The sequence below is a fragment of the Lemur catta genome, chromosome 13, assembly GCF_020740605.2.
Source record: "Lemur catta isolate mLemCat1 chromosome 13, mLemCat1.pri, whole genome shotgun sequence".
Taxonomy (NCBI): Eukaryota; Metazoa; Chordata; class Mammalia; order Primates; family Lemuridae; genus Lemur; species Lemur catta.
This window is the reverse complement of record NC_059140.1, coordinates 41,364,567-41,386,964: the sequence shown is the minus strand read 5'-3', so window position 1 is coordinate 41,386,964 and position 22,398 is coordinate 41,364,567. Positions and strand designations below refer to the sequence as shown.

The following is a 22,398-nucleotide window of genomic DNA, read 5'->3' as shown; positions in this document are numbered from 1 at the left end:
CATAATACGATCCAAATAAGCTAAAATCGTTCTGAAAATCCATTATCTGGAATTCCTACTTACAGGGATTTTTTGGCTTTATTTTTTGAAATTTAATCTATTCCAAAATTAATCACCCTTTAATTTTCAATAATTTCTACACTCTCCCTTTTAATGCCTCTTTATTATCAGTCTTATTCCCTTATTAAGAAATCCACACCTTGATCTCTTTCTCTATGAACTTGAATCATTCATTCACTGACTCAACAAATACTTAAATTCCTTCCTCCCCTTTCCAACTAAATGTCTCATCTAGTTAAAAATAAAGGAGGCTCTTTTTCATGGCACCCTGGAGGTGATCAACTGCTTCAAGATGAAGCTGAATATCTCCTTCCCGGCCACTGGCTGCCAGAAACTCACTGAAGTGGAAGATGAACACATACTTTATACTTTTATGAGAAGTGTATGGCCACAGAAGCTGCAGCTGGCACTCTGGGAGAAGAATGAAAAGATTATGTGGTCTGAATCGGTGGCGGGAACAAGCAAGGTTTCCCCATGAAGTAGGGTATCTTCACCCATGGCCAAGTCCACTTGCTACTAAGCAAGCAGCATTCCTGTTATAGACCAAGGAGAACTGGAGAATGAAAGTGCAGATGTGTTCCAGGTTGCACGGTGGATGCCAATCTGAGCTTTCTCAACTTGGTTATTATAAAAAGAAGTAAAAAGGAGTGATACTATGATACTTTGTCGTCTGGGGCTCAAAAGAGCTACCAGAATCTGCAAAATTCTCAATCTCTCCAAAAAGATGTCTGCCAATATGTTGTAAGAAAGCCCTTAAACAGAGAAGGTAAGAAACCAAGGGTCAAAGCACCCAAGATTCAGAGTCTTGTAACTCCACATGTCCTGCAACACAAATGCCAGCGTATTGAACACATACTTCATACTTTCATGAGAAGTGCATGGCCACAGAAGCTGCTGCTGACACTCTGGGAGAAGAATGGAAGAATTACTCTTGTAAGGCCGTATTGCTCTGGAGAAATACTGTACTAAGAAAAATAAGGAGGAAGCTGCAGAATATGCTAAACTTTTGGCCAAGAGAATGAAAGAGGCCAAAGAAAAGTGCCAGGAACAGACTGCCAAGAGATGCAGGTTGTCCCCTCTGAGAGCTTCTAGGTCAAGTCAAAAATAAGATTTTTTGAGTAACATAAGTAAGATTGGATCCTCCCCAATATATATATATATTTATATATATATATATATAAAGGAGGACTCTAAGATTTCAGAAATCATATATGTCAGAGTAAAACAAAAAATTGCCATGAAAATATGAATCAAAACAGTATAAAATCTCCACTCATAGTACTAAAGAGGCAAAAGGCCAAGAACTGCTAGCAGTGCCTCCACTGGCCACCAGCCACCTGTCCAATAAGCATCTGAGATGTGGCTGGTCCAATTTAAGTTGTTCTGCAAGTGGAAAATACACACCACATTTTAAAGACTTCATACAAAAAAAAAAAAAAAACTTAGAATAGTTTACTATTTTGTACTGATTACATGTTAACATAATATTGTAGATATATAGTTGGTCCTCTATATCTGTGGGTTCAACCAATTGCAGATCAACAATATTTGAAGGGAGGGAAGGAAAATTCCACAAAGTTCCAAAAAGCAAAACTTGAATTTGCTGCAGGCCAAGCACTACACTGAATCCATGAGAATGAAGTGACATGTAGGCATTGATTTAGGTTATCTTAAGTAGTCTAGAGATGATTTAAAGTATACAGGAGGCTGTGCCTGGGTTATATACAAATGCTGTACCATTTTGTATAAGAGACATGAGTACCCACGGATTTTGGTATAGGGGGGGGTTCCCGGAACAAATCCCCCATGAATACCAAGAAACAACCATACTGGCTTAAATAAAATATATTATTAAAATTCATTTCCACTGTGTATTTCCACTTTTTATGTGGCTATTGGAGCCTCGAAAATTACTTAAGCAGACTGAGTTATATTTCTTTTGGACAGTACTGGTCAAGGTCCCACATTTCAAACTCTGTACAACGCACTGGGAATCTTCCTGGCCTTTAACTATATTTTATATAGACCTTAATGGCATGTCTACTTTGTCCACAGAACTCCCAAAATACATGTGTGCTTGTTTAATCTAGTATTTAGTATACCTGGATGTAAATATATCACAACACGTACTGTTAATTTAGCACAATCTTCAGCCCTTTAGAAAGCTACTGCTGGTACCTAATTTTTATCTCACCAGATTATCAACCTTCGGTTCTTTGAAAACTCTACAGAGTGATTTCAAAAGTGTTGCATGTGTCTTCCAAAGCACAGTCATTCATGCACAGCCATGCCTGGACAGAAGTGTCAAGGGCTTTCCATAATCCTCATAGCCTATTTATTAAAACTAAATGAGTCTCAGAGAACTAGAAACATAACCCAACATCTACTCCGATCTCCACTGTTATGTCCTGAAGCAGAGCTGTATTTTAATTGATAAAATAAAACATAACCCATTCTAAATCTCATATCCACTCCACTGCTGATGAGAAATGCATTGGACCATATCCATCATTAAACTGAACGTAGCAAGTATATTATGTTACAGTGCCATTTGGAAATTCAGGCCAGACAATCCTCCTAAATTTCTAAATGTCAGACCTCTGACAGTAAAATTTTCATCCATACTGTGAATATCTTACTGTTGCTCCTTGTACGTTTCTCCTCCTCGGGCATTCTTCTGAGTGCACTAATTTGCTTAACAGAGTTTATAATTTTCATAATGTTTAAAAGTGGTGAAAGAATTCATTGTACATTTAAGCAATTTTGCAGCTCTTCAGCTCTTTCACAGACAAGTAGCAGTACCTAAAAAGCATCACATATTACAACTCCAATCACTCATCATTTTTACCATGAAGTTATCTGTAAAGACGATGTCTTCAAACATACGATCTCTACCAAATACCCCTGCCCTGCTTGGCTAGGGCACTTTATGTGTGACCACACTGCCAGTCTGTACCATCCTATTAGGTAGCATACACAACTAATTAAAACTTCTGACATCAGAAAGAGAACCTACCTGGCAAAGAACACATGGATTTACTACTTCTAAGTCTGCAGAAGGCCTTTAAGAGCTGACAGTTGTCTACCGCTTGGCATAAACACAAGAAAGGCCCTCATTGGAAAGGATTCCCTGAACTCCTAACCTTGGGACACCCTGGGGAAATGCCAGGCCATGGAGGAAGTTACCAAAATGTTAACCCAGCACTTCCCAGCGTTGTTCCCATCATCCCCAATTGTCAGAGGCAATCAGTACACCTGTAACCAACCCCACAGCGCACCCGTTGAGAAGCTCTAGGCTAATTCACTTATTAGGGAGCTTACAAATCTAAATGCTAACAAGAGCCAGGAAGGTGAAGCAGGAGTGTAGCCAGCCAAAAAATAACTGGAAATGGCAGGGACAATGAATGGACTCTCAGGAGAGAAGCCACTGCTACTCCACTCCTAACAACAGTTGCCCTGCAGTTCGATTCAAGTGAAATGAGGACTCTGTACCTGTTTATAAAATCTCCTGATTTTTAAAATATTCCTGAATTATTTGATACTGCTGTACTGGGAAAAACAAAAACACCATCCACACATCAGCCAGTTCATAATATGTGTTGTACCATTCTGACCTTCAGAGTCAAAATACTAGCAGGACAGAGAAATTACAAACTATAGAGATCCCAGATTTATCTGGGCCTTTGCAATGCTGTGCTAGGAAGAATATAAATTCACATTACAAAACATAGCACGCTTCTTACTGAAGCATCAATTTTACTTATAGATTTTTTTTGAGAATTTATATTAAGCAAACAGTATATTATGAATACAGTTCAAAAAAAAAAACCACGTGATTTAAAATAAAACAGGAGTTTCAGAATAAATTCACTGCCTGCAGCAGGCTATTGTCAACCACATGCCTGGAATTTTCTTTATTTTTTTCCCCTGAGGAAAAGTTTGGTAAGTAGACTATTGGGCAAACCTCAGAGAGGTCAAGAACCTCTTAAACTGGCTCTGAATATTTTTCAAGGATTTTTCCATAGTTTGGGGTTCTTATCAGCTCCGGGCCATTTAGATTGATGATCCAAATAGAACTTGTACTAGAAGGCCCCTGGAATGCTGTATTTCGGTAGTTCAGGCACACCAACCCAGTGGATAGAAGGCACCCCACAAACACACTGATAGATTTGCCCGTTCTTTGCTAATAAACGGTTTTCTTCATGCATCCTGCATTTGTTTACTGGCAATGAATAAAACATTAAAACTGCCATTTAGAATATAAAGCACTGTAGTTCCCGCAAATGGTAAAGTTATGATGACTGTAGTTTAGAGTACTAAGGCTGTTATTTATAGAATAAAACCCATTATCACTACGTAAATATTGAACATGCATAGTTTGTATTCAAAGATAAAGTTGCCACAGGGGACTATTGATATAGGAAATATGGCTGGAGAGATATGGAATGCATATTAAAATTTATATACTGAAAAGAAAAAAAATGTATTTAACAGGTATATTTAATATTCCAGTAGCATCGACTGCAATTGTTAAAGTTATATTTGCTGACATTTCAATTATAACCTTCTATTTTCAGTGCCTTCAGTTCAATCCAAAAATTTTCTGCAGGCCCAAAAGTATGTACTTTCTAAGGTCTCAGTCCATAAATGAGGTTTTTATTAGTGTTCAGCAGATTGAAACTTTCAGGAGAAAGACCAAAGGCAAATTTGAAAATGTTTCTTCCTCACAGGACTACCAAATTTTGAAATGAATATAGTAGGAACTTAAAACAATGTTTTTCCAAGTAAGGCCATGAGGTTAAGAGCTTGCCATGCTGAGTTAAACAACAAATGCTGCGGTAAATCAGGAATCAAACACAAGAATTTTGACTGCAAAGTCTGTGTGCTCTTAACTACTATAGTTTATTGCCTTTTCATGATCATAATTGGATAGAAGTATGGTTATATATAATAAATTATTTATATATATAGTATTAGTATACAGTAGTATATAATGTATGCATTATATAATTTTAAAACAATGCTAGAAAATGTTTATTCTTCTTATAATCTCTCCCAGTATCTTATAGCTCTTACTGTTACTATATACAGACCCACATCCAATGTTACTGCAACCCTCAACACACTTAACAATTCGTATGTGTAATACCTTCTGCAATTTCTGAAGTCCCCACTAGATTATAAATCCCATGAGCATTAGGGCAGTGTAGGGCTTACTGACATTTCTTACCCTCTTTAAGACCCAGTTTCCTCAAATACAAGAAAAGAATAACAATAGCGCCTATGTTATAAATGGACTACGGGAATTAAATTAAATAATGCAAGTAGTTAGCACAGTGCCCAGAACACAGGAAGCACTCAGTAAATGTTGGTTATTATCATTATCATTATTACTTTTACCCATCCTAGTGTCCCAGAGAATTCCACGGAGTTTGGTACATGAGAGGTACTCAGTAAATAATAAAACAACAAATAGTTTAAGACTTTTTAAACACCCCTGATATGTAACAGTGGAAGGGAGGCTTAACACAATTAGTTCCATTTTGCTTTTGACCCACTGCGGTAGTATCCATTAAGTTAAAAGCTTCTGCTTAGCTCTGCATATGGGCTAGAAGAAAGGTGACAACAGTATCTTTCCCAAAACTAACTCCCAGGGACATAAAGAAAACATACATATGAGTAACAATGTTGTATTAAAGATCTGTAAGAACGTCCTGATCTTTTGCCAAAGTTAACTGACCAAGAGCTAAGAAGTTTTACAATCTCCTCAGACCCTCACCCAGATGTCTGCGGTTCTCAGTTACCTGTTGCAATCCAACCCAACCTCCCTCAACTCGCTTCCCCTTCCCTTAAGATAAAAAGGAGCCTAAGGTTCATACTAAAGATGGTTCTTTAGGACATTAGTCTGCCATCTTCTCAGTTTGCTGGCTCTCCAAATAAAAGTCACTTTCCTTGCCCCAATACTTTGCCTCTCAACTTACTGGCTGTCCTGTGGCAAATGGTACAAGCCTGAAGTCCGTTATATATAAACACTCACACACCCCCTTTCTTTCCACAGGCATTGCAGTCTCTCAAACATGAACGTTATTTATGCTGTTCCCTTTTCCTGAAATACTATTCCCTACCTAATTTTTCACCTGGCTAACTCCTGCTTTTCGTCTAAGTTTTGGCTCCCTTTCTTCTTCCGAGGTAAGTCTTTTCTTAAACTCAGCCTATTATGGGCCCCTGGTTTATGCTTGCACCGGACTTTCTTCTTGTCCCTAATTATCAAAGCACTTAACAACCATTTTTTTTTTTAACTTTTGTACAAATGGGGTCTCACTATTGCCCAGGCTGGCCTCAAACTCCTGGCCTAAAGTAATCCTCCCACCTCAGCCTTCCAAAGTGTGGGGATTACAGGCATGAGCCACCACGCCTAGCCAACAAGCATTCTTGATGTCTTTTTACTTGCCTTAATACACCATTAGAATGAAAGTCCTTATGCCAGACACTAGCCTTTTACACTGTAAAGGTATGAACATAAGAGATGTTTAATAAACATTGGTTATGTAAATGAACAAATAAAATTTCTATCTGAATGACGTTTCCATTATTCTCATCCTCCCCTCCAAATATTATACTAGATTTAGGCTTTGGTTCAATTTTACAAATGAACAAAAAGGATAAAGACAGATAAGCTGATTTTTTTTAAATGGACAGAAAAAAAAAAAACACCTTGGATAAGTTCTTCCCAAGAGATGGCCAAATGGCCATTAATGTGTGAAGGGAATACATCGACATTAACCATTATGAAAATGCAAATTCAAACCAATACACAGCCATCAGAATAGCAAAGAGACAGAGACTAAGGAGAACAGTGAGACTACAGAGCATCTGGAACTCTCATACTGCTGCTGTGTGTCTACATCAGACAGTCACTTAGGGGAACTGTTCGGCAGTATCTACTAAAATAAAAATATATTCCTTAAGATTCAGCAATTCCACTTTTAGGAATAGGTCATGCAGAAGTATCTACATAGTGCACCAAAAGCCACTTATAAGAAAATTTAGAGCACATATCCCTAATAACTGAAAACTCAAAACCATTCAAATATCCACCATCAGTAAAATGGATAAAAGGTTTGTAAAAGCTTTTTGATAAACTCATAATGGAATATTATACATCAATGAAAAATAATGATAGGGATGGACCTCAAAAACATAATGTTAAGTGGAATAAGCATACCTCAAAAAAGCACACACTGTATTCGAATGGTGTTCAGGGACAAAGTGTCATGCATAGTGACAGAAATGGCACAGTAGGTGACTTGTGCAAATGGCTGCTGTGTGTATATGTTCACTTTCTGGGAGCTCATCCATTTGTACACTTGTAATATACATACATTTTCCTGCATATGACCAATACTTTGGTCAAAAGGTAAACTAAAAATAGATAACTAAATAAATACTCTCAACCTAAAAAAAGGTCAACATGGATAATTCACATAACTTCAGGAACTCTGAAATTCTCTGAACCTGACTAGTCACTTGATTCTATTTGAGATCTCTTCTTGGTCACATTTCTAACTCTTCTTTTTAATGAGAAATTCTATTTTCATCTGTTTGCTAAATATAGACTACACATACACAGGCTTAACATTGCCATAAAAAGTGAAAGTACAGCAGAAACGGGGTCACTATCTTTTTACTACAAATGGAAGAATAAGAAGAAAAGAGATTTTTCCCAAGTTGGCAACTGTCAAAAAAGATAGAGATGATACATACAGCATCCACATGTATTTATATCTATACTTCATATATATCTCAAACAAATAGTCTGAGTTGGAAGTCATTGGTCAAACAGCAGTGAAAAGACATAGAAGAGCAGAGGCCCTGGCATATCAAGGATTGTCTACCCTCCAGAGGAGAAGTAGAGAGAGAGTAAGAAAGCACTGGAGCGGACAATTCCAGAGCTGTCACCAAAGAGCACTGTCATCTCTGCTAGACCAGGAGGGTACAGAGAGCACTGGATTATTCAGTGGTGCCTGCCAGCTCCGCACTACCTTCCTGAATAACATCATGGCAGAATGTGGAAGTTAGGATTCGAACAACCAAGGCCATGAGACAACTTTTGAAAGTCCTTAGAATTACTGCTTTTTACTTTTTTTTACCTTATAAATACACACACACACACACACACACACACACACATACATACATACATACGCACTATTCAGCCACAAAAAAAAAGGAAATCCTGCCATTTGTGACAACACGGATGAATCTGGGGGATATCATGCTAAGTGAAATAATCCAGGCATAGAAAGACAAAACTGTGTGATCTCACTCATGTGTGGAATTTTTTTTAAAAAGTTGACCTCATTAGAAGTAGTGAGCAGAATGGTGGTTACCAGAGGTTGGAGGGGTGGGGGGAAGGGGGCCTGGGGAGACCTTGGTCAAAGAATACATACTTACAGTTAGATAGCAGGAATAAGTCCAAGAGATTTATTATGCAGCATAGTGACTACAGTTAATAACGATACACTGTATTCTTAAAAAACGCAAACAGACTGGATGTTAAGGACTCTCACCATGATGATTAACTATGTAAGGTCATTCATATGTTAGTTAGTTAGAATTAACCATTTCACAATGTATATATACTTCAACACATCATGTTGTACATGAAAAATACAGACAATTTTATGTCAATTTAAAACTAAATTTACAAATTTAATATATCTATAATGGCAACACCCTCAATAAGGGAAACTCAATGGCATTTTACCAATTTAAATTAGTAATGTTTCTGCACAATGAACTCTTCATTTTTAAATTCCTTGCTGGAAATTTTTCAGGCTCTCCCTACATCTACTCTGCCCACACCCCAGGTATTTATTTTGCTTTCTTATTCATTTGTTTTATAAAAATTTGTTTTTATTTATAAAGACATATTAGAGGTCCACATTTTAAAATCCAGAGGTCTGCTATGGGAACTGACAATTGAGGCAAACTAAAAGTCTTATTTTAGGAATATTTAGGAGCATTTACTTATATGTACATATGTAAATTTTAATTTTAATTTATTACATGCCAAATACAAATACGCAAAAATTAAGATTGGTCTTTTCTACTGAAATTAAATTGGAAAAAACAGTTTTACCAAACAGAATTCACTCTCAAACTTTCCATACAAAACTATATTTTTATTCCCATACTATTAACTGTCCACATGAAGATATCAAACTGAAGAGTTTCAGCTATAAAGTAATTGAATTTAATTCCATTTCATTATAATTCTCTTTGGATAATAAAAATATTCATCATAAATCAGTACAAAATTATAGAATTATCATAGAGAGAAAGCAGTTTCCATTTATTTTGTTCACGCTGAAAATCAGATTTCTCTGTCAAGCAGCTTACTCATAATAGGTCTTTTCAACTTAACTCCTTGAAATCAAAGATCTAGCATCGTGAGTCTAAATACAAGTAGGGAACAGATCAACATAACTTTGCATTTCTTGTAATTAGACTAAGAAATGCAATTTCTTCTTTTCTTGGAAATTCCTTTTTCTTGAGGAAAACACTTCCAATTTCAAGATTTTAAGAAGATAAAAAGCTACTCCTTTATTTCCGCAGCAAAAGCAAAATAAATTGTCCAGGCTGCAAAGCACATTGAAGCCCTCTGGTCTTTTCTTTCAGCTACCTTTCTAACAGTAACATAAACTCAAGTCCATGGTCCCTGCGATCAAATGCTCTCACCGCTCAGGGTCATGGCCCGGACATTAAATATAAGTGTCAGCCAGTCATAAAGTCCCGACAATTCCAAAATCTTTAGGGGATAACATATAAGATGACATTATGTTGCGTGGGGATTGAAATCTCATGGCCTGTGGCCATGTCTTAAGGAATTTGACAAGCTGGGAAGAAAAGAAAAATCCAGCCTGCCTTTAAAATGACATCATTCTTACATGGAATTTGGTTATAAAAGCAACTTTACAAACTTCATATTTATATGTACTCAAATATCTTTTTATGCAATATATACTTCAAGAAGCAATTCAGAAATTATTGAATAACGTTTGGGTTTTTTTCAAATTACACAGTGCTAGTGAACTAAAGCGACTTCTATCTAACCAAAGTAATGCAGAAAAAGCAAAGCAGTCCATGCTAACAATGGAGTGAGGCTCTCTCTACTCCCCGTTCGGCCTGTGAATCACGGCTATGCGGAAGAAAGAAAACAGGTACCCTAATCACTGCTGGGCAAATCCTATAAAGATGGCAACACCACTTTAGTGATGCCTAATACATCACACTCCAGGTCTTAGCAGGACTAGAAAACTTGACAAAATGCAATGATTTAGAATGCACTTCAATTTTTAAGGAAGTCAGTGTTATAGCCAGAACCAGGAAAAATGAAAATTCTCTAAGACACATGTTTTCTGAGATTTACAACCAGGTAGATATAGTGAAGGGAAAGGAAATTAAACAAGTGTTTAGACTTTGCCATCAAAATACGAAATGGGAAGGAGATATTAACGCCAGCCACTTCCTTCACAATTTTGAAGAAAGACGACTGACAATTCTCATGGTTTTTCATTACTGTCAAGATCCAGACCCCTTCCCAGTCTGCCACTATGCAGCTATGTCGGGCAAACCCTATTTCGGAGAAAAGGTGATTTTAGGTAAAGGCTGTACAGAGAAAACAAAGACATAGTAAAAACAAACAAACAAACAAACAAAAAAAAAAACATTTTGAATTAAACTGAAAAGAGTCATGAGTAAAATCAGCTAATTTGTTACTAATAAGTTCATAAAATTGCTACTCACATCTGGAATGATCGAGCATTTGACTTGATAGCCTTACCCATACTTTTTTCATCAAGAATAAAGAAGATGACTTACTATAATAAATCCCATTCTATTAATTCTACTTTAGTTTAAGGCAGTAAGGGTTCTGGACATTGCCAGATCATTATAATTCCATGTCTCTAAGAAACTTTTAATAGATGAGGTTACCAATAGAACATGATGTTCCTGAGATAATGATACAAAGGATTCTGTAAAATGACTGCTCTGGGGGAGAGGATGGGTGAGAGGGAGAAGAGGGGAGAAGAGGAGAGGCAGTAGGTTTCAAAAGCCACCAAGGTGATTGCAATGTGCAGCCCGGGTTTAGAGTGTTACTCCAGATCCATTGGTTCTTACTTCTTTGCTCTGTGTCAGTGATTCCCTTCCCTCACTGGGTAGTCATTCCAATCTCCTCTTCTATCACATGTTCTCCCTGTGTGTCTATGTCTCTGTCTCTCTTCTCCTTCTCTTCTAAGGACAGTCATATTGGATTAAAGGCCACTCTACTCCAAGATGACCTTATCTTAACTAAATATATCAGCAACAACTCTACTTCCAAATAAGGTCACACTCTGAGGTCCCAAGAGGACACAAATTTTGTAGGAACCCCATTTAACCCACTATAGCAGGAGGAGGGGTACAATTATTATGTTCACAAGCATCAGCTAATTGTGAACAGGTAGAGAGGAAATGAGCTTTGTAGAACAGATCACCTCTAATAAACACATACCCAATCACCAACCATATTTCAGGAGAAAATACTTTCCAAATTCCAACTTTACACTCTAACAAATACTCAGCAAAATAGTAAAATCTCCATGATTTAGCACCTTGGTTAACCATCTAATGGTTTATGTATCTGATTGTATTCACTAGGTATAATTACTACAGAACTTTTGTTTCTAATAATCAAAAAAATAAATATATATGAATATATCATTTTGTTATGCTCAAAAACTTCTTTTTGATACACTAACAGCCCTAATGACAACAGCAGCCATCAGCGGGACCACTGTCGAGAGAGGGCAAACAAGAGTGAGCATGCACATGGAGAATACATGAAATGCAACGACTGTATTCCAAATTATGGAATACAATGGTCTAATTATGACCAAAATCATAATTCCATAGATACAAATTCATTTGGCCCCGATATATTTTGTCTTCTTTGACTTTTAAGTATCCTCTAACATAACTGGCAGTATTAACAAGTTAGCATCATTCATTTAAAAAAATATTTTAAGGGAGACAGGCAGAATCATTTGTTTAAGGCAAATTTTGTTTCTTTGAATGCAAAACTACTTGAGGAGGAGGAGAAAAAGATCTAAAATGTAGTAAATTAGGAGAAACTCCAAGTAATCTAATAGATTTTTTATCAATTATTTCAACTTCAATAGACTTCAAATATTTGAGACTCTACAGAAAATAACACCCACTTTCTCCCTGACAATTTTCTAACGACCCACTGTTTTCCTATGTTAAGTTCTCAACATAAATAAGGCAAAGAAATCTCCCTTTATAACTAGCTCAGAGGGAAAAAAATCTCTTCTATTTACTAAGCTGACACTTACTTTGATCTCTTACAGATCCATTCAGGTAACAATTTATATGTAATAGAGTTTAAAGCAAGCAAACTCCTTTGGAAATTTAAAATGCTTTAGAAGTCACGAACAAATGCAAATAAACTGAAAAACACAAGAGGGCTGTATCTATAGTCTATTGCTTGCCTTTGCTTACTGTGTTTGACAGCAATGTTTTAAAGTGCAGGCAAGGAAATAAATCTTTCAATTTGGCTATGATATTTAGAAAGAAGCTTAAAGCAGTTTAATAACAGGAGTAAGATTAAACCACACTTCTAAAAAAAAAAATCAAAGGTGGCAAAAGGAAGTGCCTTTATGCAAATGTCATTGCTTCCCAACTACTTCTATTTTCTGAGAAATTTCTGTTGCTCATCTACTCAGATGAAGTGCCCAGATACATCTGATGCCCATCTACTGCTATAGCTTCAAGGTCATTTTGAAGGTTCTTAACTATACAAGTGGGTTATGAATATTAGTAACTTACACATGTTGGGCATTTGATTTCAGCCTAAGTTTAAAAAGAAAATAGTGAGTAATCTAAATAGATGCAAAGGTTCTCGCACTCCATTGCCATAGTCCTATCCAGGAGATAATAATCATTTACTAACAGATTGAGCATAAAAGGTACCCAAGGGAATTCAGAATATGCCTTTTTATAAACAAATAGTCACTGTCATAAATATAAAAACTAATGTAGATGTCATCGATCAATAAAGCAAAATGAAATGCATTTGACTGACTGGGTGACATAACCAAAGGACTGCAGACACATCTCAGTAATGAGATCAAGTATAATATATACTATAAAAGGCACGTAATTTCTTCCCACTTGATAAGTGCCAGATAATCACCTCCCTAGAGCCCCCATAATAGGGCTGAAAACATTATTTGATAAAATGCAAATGTTATTTCTTTTAAAAATTTGGATTTGCTAAGATTTTTCTATTAAGACAGTTGAGTTTGGGTACCCTTACTCAGAAACTTGACGTTATTAATAATCATGATTCATGCCAACTGAAATGTACCCATAGTTGTCAATTTTGTAAATTTTGTTTATTATTAGAAATGGTTGGGACGAGGCTGGGCAACATAGCAAGACCTCATCTCTACAAAAAATGAAAATATTAGCTGGGCATGGTGGCATGCACCTGTAGTCGGAGCTACTCGGGAGGCTGAGGCGGGAGGATCATTTGCACCCCGGACTCTGAGCTTACAGTGAGCTATGATCATGCCACTGCACACTATCATGGGCAACAAAGCAAGACCCTGTCTTTAAAAAAAAAAAAAAATTTACACCTGGATTGCAAATCCATTGCATACAAAAGTTATCTTTGCTTTAAGACCTTGAGGGGGCAAAAGAAGACCTCCACATTAGTGCAAAAACAGGCTTAAAAGAATTTGGCAATACTCCAACTACCAAGTACATATGTAGAAAATAAAAGGTAGAAGAGGAGGGAAAAGAAATCAGTTATTTTAGTTCCCAAAACAAGCAGAAGACCTGCAAATCATTTTTTTTAGCTTTGTGCTTCTCTAATAAAACTTTATATATAATTCTCCTTCATATAAAGCTTAAATTACATCATGAAAAAAATCACCTTGTATTATATAATTAAAAATGGTTACAATGATAAATTTTATGTCAGGTACATTTTAGAATTAAAAAACAAAAATTAAAATAGTGAAATTTAGGTTCTTCTATCATAAAATAGGGATGAAATAGTTTTCATCTTTGTAAATGACATATGCATATACATATTTCAAACTTAGATACAGTTACATGAAAATATAGGGATTTAACTCTACCTTTGCTCTTTGAGGACAAGAATCAGGTCTTATGCATCTTTGAATTTCCGCTGTTTAAAGAGTGCTTTGCACAGTGTGAAAAGCTATAACTTTGTTAAATAAATAACATTATGTAAAAAAAAATAGCTTAAATAGTAAATTTATGCTACAAATATGTTACAACAGTTAGAAAGAAAAAAACAAACACCCGACAAACTCAAATATCAATATCATTCACCCTGATTTCCATCCAGGTGAATCTGAACAACACCAATTCTAACCTTCTGTAATTTGTGTTCTAAAATATGGTTATATCAATCTTTAAATTTTCCAACCACTTGGACCTATAGGAGGTCAAAAGGTATGGAAAAGAGTCAGGGATCCATTTGTGCACCAAGTTGATCAGCTCGCACCACAACGAAGTCATATGTCCTGATGCAGCTTTTAAGGTCCTTTCCTGTGTGAATAACCACCTAGCAAAGTCAGGGGCCTGCCTTGGTTTTAACAGGAAACGGTGTCACTGAAGCACAAATTCACACCGTGGGGAAGCTGTAGGGCCCAGGCTGCAGCAACAGCAGGGCAGAAAGAACCAGCAAGCTAGTCAGTGCTCTTCTTAAAAACTGAATAGAAAAGGGCAATGGGAAAGAGATGCAGAATTAGTTTGACCAAAAGTACAAAACTGCTTATTAATAAAACTAGAGGATGGCCTATCATATAGTTTACAGAGAGATTTGTGAAGAAATCTGAAGGCAATGAGAGCTCAAAGTAAATCTATTCCCTTGCACATTTCCATGTCTTCCCCCCCCATCACCATCTTTTGTTCTCTTTATTCCTCACACTTCCCTTCTCCCCTTTTTTTCTTCCCCTAATTACACATCTGAAGGAGACTACTCCAACCATCTATGCCTGTTCATTCAACATGCCTATGTTTTGTCTTAGGGGCAAGGGGAAGGAGTCAGTGATACAGATAAATGTTTTTAAAATACTAAGACCTGTCCTGCAAATGAGGTCAAAGAAGGCAAACTAAGAAGGAAGGCAGTGTATAGTTGGCTTTACTAGTAAAACTCAACATAAAGATTCCAAGGATGTTGGTACTTTGAGACAGGAGTCCGCCAACCTCCTCATTTGCCAGCAAATTAATAAACTTCTCTTTCCTTCCCTGTCAAAAAAATAAATAAATAAATAAAAGATTCCCCTAAGGCTATTTGTAAGACAAAAATAGTGGTTTCCAATTCTACATTCTACATATAGTTATTTGGGCTTCAGATATTAAGAGTTTAAAGTAAATGTTACATTAAGTAATAAGTAATTGCATCTACAGGCTACACATACTTTATATCACTTTATATCTAAAAAATTACTTTATAACTAAAAAGATTTATAGCTTTGAACTTCAAAAACTTTACAATTTTCCTATAAGTAGTTTCGATTGTAAGCATAACGTATTCATCACATAAAGGCAATAAGCTGCACTAAAGAGTTTTTCTTTAAATTAGCTCTACCAACTCGTGCTTTATTATAACTGTGCTAATTTCAGATTATTTCAAAATATGACCATCTACTTCAATGCAAAACTAAGCATGTGTAAACAATCATTTTGTCCCTTGTAAAGTGAGATATCACTTAACATCAATTATTAATAAATTAGGCAATTTAATAACCATTACATCCATTGGTAGAAAGTGGTAAAGGACCTTATTCATGTTGCCTCTGGCAATACCAACTATCAGAACTCCTTTCAAGAGTCAAAAAAAAATTGATAGTCTTGGACCCAGTGATAACATTCCTGAATGAATCCTACAAAAAAAAAAGGAAAAACCACAAGTATAAAAAGCTCACTGAAACACAATTTGCAGCTTAAGAACTGGAAATAATTAATTATAAGGAAATGGCTGATTTAATTATGGTTTAAAGACAGTAACAGACTAACATACTGCTATTATAAACTATATTTAAGAAAAATGGAGAAAGAGCTTGTTATACAATATTAAGTTAAAATGACCTGCATATAAAGAAGAATAAAGTATAATACACAGGAACTTTTGTTGAGTAAATGTAAGGTAGTGGTTTAAGTAGGGATTTTTCCTATCTTAATCTGCATTACTGTCATAATTTCAAAATATTTTTCTAAGAACTTCTACATATATTATATACATATATTTTGCAAACATATTTCCTAATATTATTTTAAAGTGTTAATATAGATTTCAAATAGCACTGATTATTGAAAGACTATAAAGATGAGTGAGGTCATATCTAGAATTTCTCTTAATATGACAATACAATCAACATGGCTCTTATGTGGAAAATGCTTCAAGTTTTAAAATGCTTATGTTAATAGGATTTTACAAAGCACTCTGCTAGGTACTGCAGAGAGTCACAATGTGTAAGAAAAAGAAGACAAGTAAATCACACCATTTTATAAAGCTTATATAAATAAGGAAAAAGGAGAAAAGCATTTTCAAATTTTTTAAAAGGGGCATACATTACATGACCAATTATAAAGCTCTAGAGAAATAACTAGCAATAATGTGTGATATACAAAAAGGGGTTTGCAATTATCACTAATATTATTAATAGTAATATTCCTTGAGTGCTAACTTCCAGATGCCCTGCCAGAGGTTTCATGTAGTTCTTGCTTCCATAATTCTCAGCACAACACTACCAAGTAGGTACTTTTGGTACCTGCATTTTACAGATGCGGAAACTGAAGCTCCAGTGGAAAATATAACTTGCCCAAGGTTACATGGACGATATCTCATCAATAATAAATGCTGGAACTAAAACTTTAACGAAAAAACTCTTATAAACCATATAAACCCAGCATTTTTATTTATATTTCTTTATATAACCCTACTAGATTTGCTTTTCATCAGGTGTTTTTATCTGTTCTTGAAATGGAAGCATTGTGAAACTATATAACAAGAAAATTCCACCGACTGGTCATCTACGTAATTTTCAACATGTTTCTTATTGTTTCCAACTAGATTGAAATTTTATCTTTGCAATCATAAAATTGATATAGGCACGTTTCCTTATCATATTTCTTTTTAAGTCAGACTTCATTAACTATACCAGGAATAATTTGGTAGAATATACTGGATCAGATATTTCTTTAGTTGTCTGTGTCATTCATGACTTCTAAAGTAAGTATTTAGGGAACCTATTAATGGGTTTAGGCATCTAGGGCACCCAGTATCACTCCTTACAATTTGTCCCTACACATTTTTAAGCACATGTCTCATACTATCATTCTACACTCAAGGATAAGTCCGGCCTCTAGAAAGTACCTTGTTTTCTGGCATAAACAACACCTTCTAAGGCCCTCCTTGGCAGTTAGCTCCCTTCCTAAAGCAAATGTCTTGTTCCCTGTGAGTTAAGTTTCATAACTTAATCTCCTAAGAGCACTGCTTATCAAAGCTTACCTCGGGGGCTATGGTTAAGTGCAGAGCCAGGGCCCCACACAAGGCAGCTCAAGTGAAGATATATGGAAAGCAAAGAGCTGCTGCTGCAAGCAAAGCCCTCCAATTCACCCACCGATAGCTCTAAGTTATTTGAAATTCTGTATTTCCTTATAAATATGAATTTTCTGAAATTTTGAATTTTCTTCACAAAACGCCACAGTAGATTGTTACATAGTACATTAAAAATGTTTTAAGTGACTATTTGTCTCAAATTATCTGAGTAAACTGATGACCAAACATGCAAGTCAAAATGCCTTAGAGATTTGGATATCTAAGCCTAAAATAAACTAGGCCTGGATGTCCCAATCTCTCACGGCTGGGACGTGGGGAAGGGGAGAGCGTATTTTGTTTTAAACAGTAGAGTGCTCACTAGAAGAAAACAAAAGAGAAGCTCACCAAGAACAGAGCCCATGGAGGCTAGAGGGACCATCTCTTAGGGATGGAGCAAAAGAACAGTAAGAAAAGCAGCTGTTGGAGAGGAGCAGAGGAGAATCTGCCCAGCGTTACGTGATGTCACAGCTTCTCTTTTCCTCTCCCATAATCAAACTCTACCTTGGCTCATGTCAATGTCTGCTCCTGGGAAACACCAATTTCCTTCGTCAGAAAAGGGGAATCTCACCGCACCTTTAGATGGGTCTTAACAAACTTTTAAGTACCTAGATGAGGAAGTCTGATCAGCTCTTCTGTTTCAGAACAAAACCTTCTTGTCCTTTGTTGATCTCCTACACTCTTTCCCACTTTGGTCCCTTCCAAGAGAAAATAGTTATACACCACAGATAATATTCAAGCCAATTAGCATCACTTCTTGGAGGCCTATAGGAGACCATAAAGAATACATTTATCTGTGAGGACAAGCCAGAAAAATAGCATTCTGCCCTGTTCCTATCTCTTTTATTTAAGGGTAACATTTAAGATAACATAGTGCTTAGACGCTTTGCAAGATTTATCTCATTAAAATCAAATTTTGAAACAGATACTCCTGATATACCACCTTGCAGGTGAGGGATTATAACTTAGAAGATAAAGATTTTGGCTAATATTCACAAAGATGGAAGCAAGTAGTTAAACCAGGATTTGAACTATAATCTCTCTAATCCTAAACTGAATTTTGAACTGCTACACTATGCTGAAGATTGTTAAAGTTTACTTTCTATTCTTTATAATATCTTGAGATACTATACTAAAAAATATATTTATATACATAAACAAGTTCTTGCTCTGTCACCCAGGCTAGAGTACAGTGGCACGATCATGGCTCACAGTAACCTTGAACTCCTGGCCTCAAGTGACTTTCCCACTTCAGCCCCCCAAAGTGCTGGGATTACAGGTGTGAGCCACTGCGCCCAGCTTAAAAAAAAAAAAAGAATTGAGTACCAATACGTACAAGGCACTGTGTTATATCCTGGAACTACGAAGATTAGGGAAAGAGTCCAAGACTCAGTGGGTTCACAGACTACAGTTATTTGCCATTCCTTCTACATGGAAGCCTTCCTTGGCCCACTAATTCTCCTCCAGCAATACTATTGGTTTTATATGTGATTTAAAATTCATTCCTATAATTTCTTATGGTTACATGGCTTTGCACATCAGATTTACACTCAAGAAATAGACTGTATCTTCTACTTTGTTCTAAATTACCGGTATACCTTCAATATATTGTACACTGAGTATCAAGTAAATTATACAAACCAGTTTGACAGGGGGCAATCTCAGGAACAAAAAACTAAATAAATCTTAATTTCCGGTTTATAGAAACTATCATCATAAGTCCCTATTATTTCATTTAGAGTAGGTATACGTTACTGGTAATAACCTAGCTCTTGAGTGGGATACTACTTTATTAATAAAAATAATCAATAAGATTTAAGTCATTACTATTAAAGAAATGTGATCTTTTACCAAACCAAAATTTATTATTTTTTACATATACCCTTCACACGCTGCCTGCTGAGTCACAGATACAACTTCCTTCAACCTATAAGGAGAGCATTATAAAACAACCTCTCAGATAACAAAATAGTTAATGTCATGATGTATTCTTCCACGTTGCACAGATTAAAAGATAAATTATTTCAAAGATTAAATTATTTAACTAGTAATTTAGTAATTCACATGATTCCTTTTCAACAAGTACAAATATTCTGGAAAACAAGAGAGTGCTTTTAAATTTTCACTCAGTTAAAATATGTATTTCAATGGATGAAATAGGCTACTTTAAATATTGGACTAAGCAACTAACTCAACTCTTCATTTTCCTCTTTCTATTCATTATTTTAGGCAAATAATTAGGAATAATCTCCTTTGGGGATTATTATAGGAGAAATTCCTTTACTGACGTGAGAAACCAGAAGAAATGATGTCCAAAGCCCCGTCAAAGGCAGAGTTTCTTAATTAAGAACTCTATTCACACGTGTGCACAGGCCTGCTCAGATTAATCAAGTCCATTATTTCTCATGTAAAAGCCACAGAATGCTGTTAACATACTATAAAAATACAGTTTGAAAACTGAAGATAAAACTCGGGATATGTAATAGGAACTTTCAAATCTGTTAGGCACAAATTTGATTATAGGACCCTCCTTAATATTTCTATAGAAACTGAAGAGGAAATTGTAGTAAACCAACATAATTAAGCCTTGTAAAACATATCTGGGAAACTTTCTACATAAATGCTTCACAATGGAAGCTCTTTGTAATCTGGCCTCTTCGAACTGTACTTGCTAGGGCTCCCAGCCAACCAGCCAACACCTCCCTACCTGCTTGTTTCCACCCTGCTCATTCCTGCTTCCACTGCTTGCTCAGGCAGTTTGCCTGCAGAATGCTCCACCTTCAGCCACTACCCACCCAATGTTCACTGTCAACTTGACATTACCTTTTCCACGTATCTTCTCTATTACACAAGTGTTATTCAACCTTATCCATCTTATATACAACCCTGCTCTCACCACCCAAGCCTATTCCTGTATTTCCAACTTTGCAATTTACCTCTGATCACACACTATCTTAAATATGGATGAGCTCTTGCTGAAGTTGTGTGTCCACAAGAAGATCGTTTTAATTCTATCTATGTCTTTTACTTCCTCTTTCCTCCTGACAATGCTTGGTATTTAGTAAATATTTGGTGGCTGATCAATAAACATAAAATTATCTTTATATGGATTTCTTTGTTGACTTTCCAAAAAGTATTTAAAATTTTAAAATGATGTGTTTAATGTTCCATTAGTTTTATGCTTTAAAACTCCATTTCTTTGTGTCTTCCCTAAGAGGTACTTGGCAAACATCACTTAATAATTTCCTAATAATGCCCCATGGGTGTTACTAAAAAGGCCAACTAAATATGCTAATTATTCATTTTTCTTCATCTGTTCCTCCTGAAGTAAAATTTGACTAGTGTACAAATTAAAACTAGTGCTGCCGGCCCTTCTAAAAATCGCTATTATAATATAAACATTAAAAAACTGTTTTGCTTTTTTCATTAGAAAAGTAACATGTACATATCCTGAAACTTATAGACAATACCTAAAAGTATAAGTAAGGAAGTTAAAGTCACTTGAATACTGATAGCAAATAACAGTACTTGATAGAAAATACTGCATTTGGTGTACATCCTTTCATATGTGCACTCAGGTATATAAATGTACAAATACCAGACGCTGCTCCTTAAATCCTGGCTCCACACTTCCTATTAATGGGACCTGGAATTAGTTAGCACCCTGATATTTCTGTTAACTAATCTGTAAAATAGGGCTAATGTTATTTACTTAGAGAAATGTGATTATTAAATGAGATAATCAACATAAAACATTTAGCAAAGTAACATACAGCAAATGCTCATTACTATTAATATAAATCCTTGACATAAATGCTATTTTGTAATCTACTTTCTTCACTTAACAATATTTTATAGACAAACTTCCACATCAATAAATTCAAAATGACTTTCTTTTCAAACAACAGCTTAGTGTTTCTTCTCTCAATGTGCCATATTTAATTATATCTCTATTGGACATTTTGATTGCTTCGGTTTTTGACTATAATAATCTGGTGAGCACAACTGTGCCTAAATCTTTGCACATACTCAGAATTAATTACATTTCTGAAATAAATTCCTAGAAGTAAAATTCTGGGTCAAAGGGTTATCACATTTTAAATATTTATGTATATAGAAAAGCATAATTTTACACACGCTCCATCAGTGCACATACATGCATATATACCACACCCTATTCCCCAATATCTGGCATGGCCCCATTTTTAATTTTACCCAATCTGACAGCAGAAAAATGGTACTGTTTTAATTTGTATTTCTTGGACTACCAGCGAGATTAAACATCCATTCATTTGTTTATTGGCCACATATATGTGTTCTCTTGTGAAATCCCTGTTCAAATCTTTTGCTATCTTTATACTGGGCAGCTGCCATGTTCTGGTTAAGAAATTGCTTCATGAAAAAAGAAAATACTACATTTTTGCTGTTGCTTATTATAAACAGTCTTCTCCAGGTTAGTTTACTACTTAAATTTACAAAATTTTTATTATAAAGGTATATTTTATTTTTAAGTAGTCAAATATACTAATGTATTTCCAATTTATGACTTCTGGATTTGGAGGCACTCTTTAGAAATTTCTCCTACATTCCAGATTTATAAAGATACTCACTTAAACTTACTTTAGTACCTTTGTACA

The 22,398-nt window shown here is 35.6% G+C and overlaps 1 pseudogene; it reads left to right on the top strand.

The window, feature by feature from the left end:
* Window positions 1–352: 352 nt before the first annotated feature.
* On the top strand, window positions 353–1,168 carry LOC123649249 (annotated as a pseudogene).
* Window positions 1,169–22,398: the final 21,230 nt, after the last annotated feature.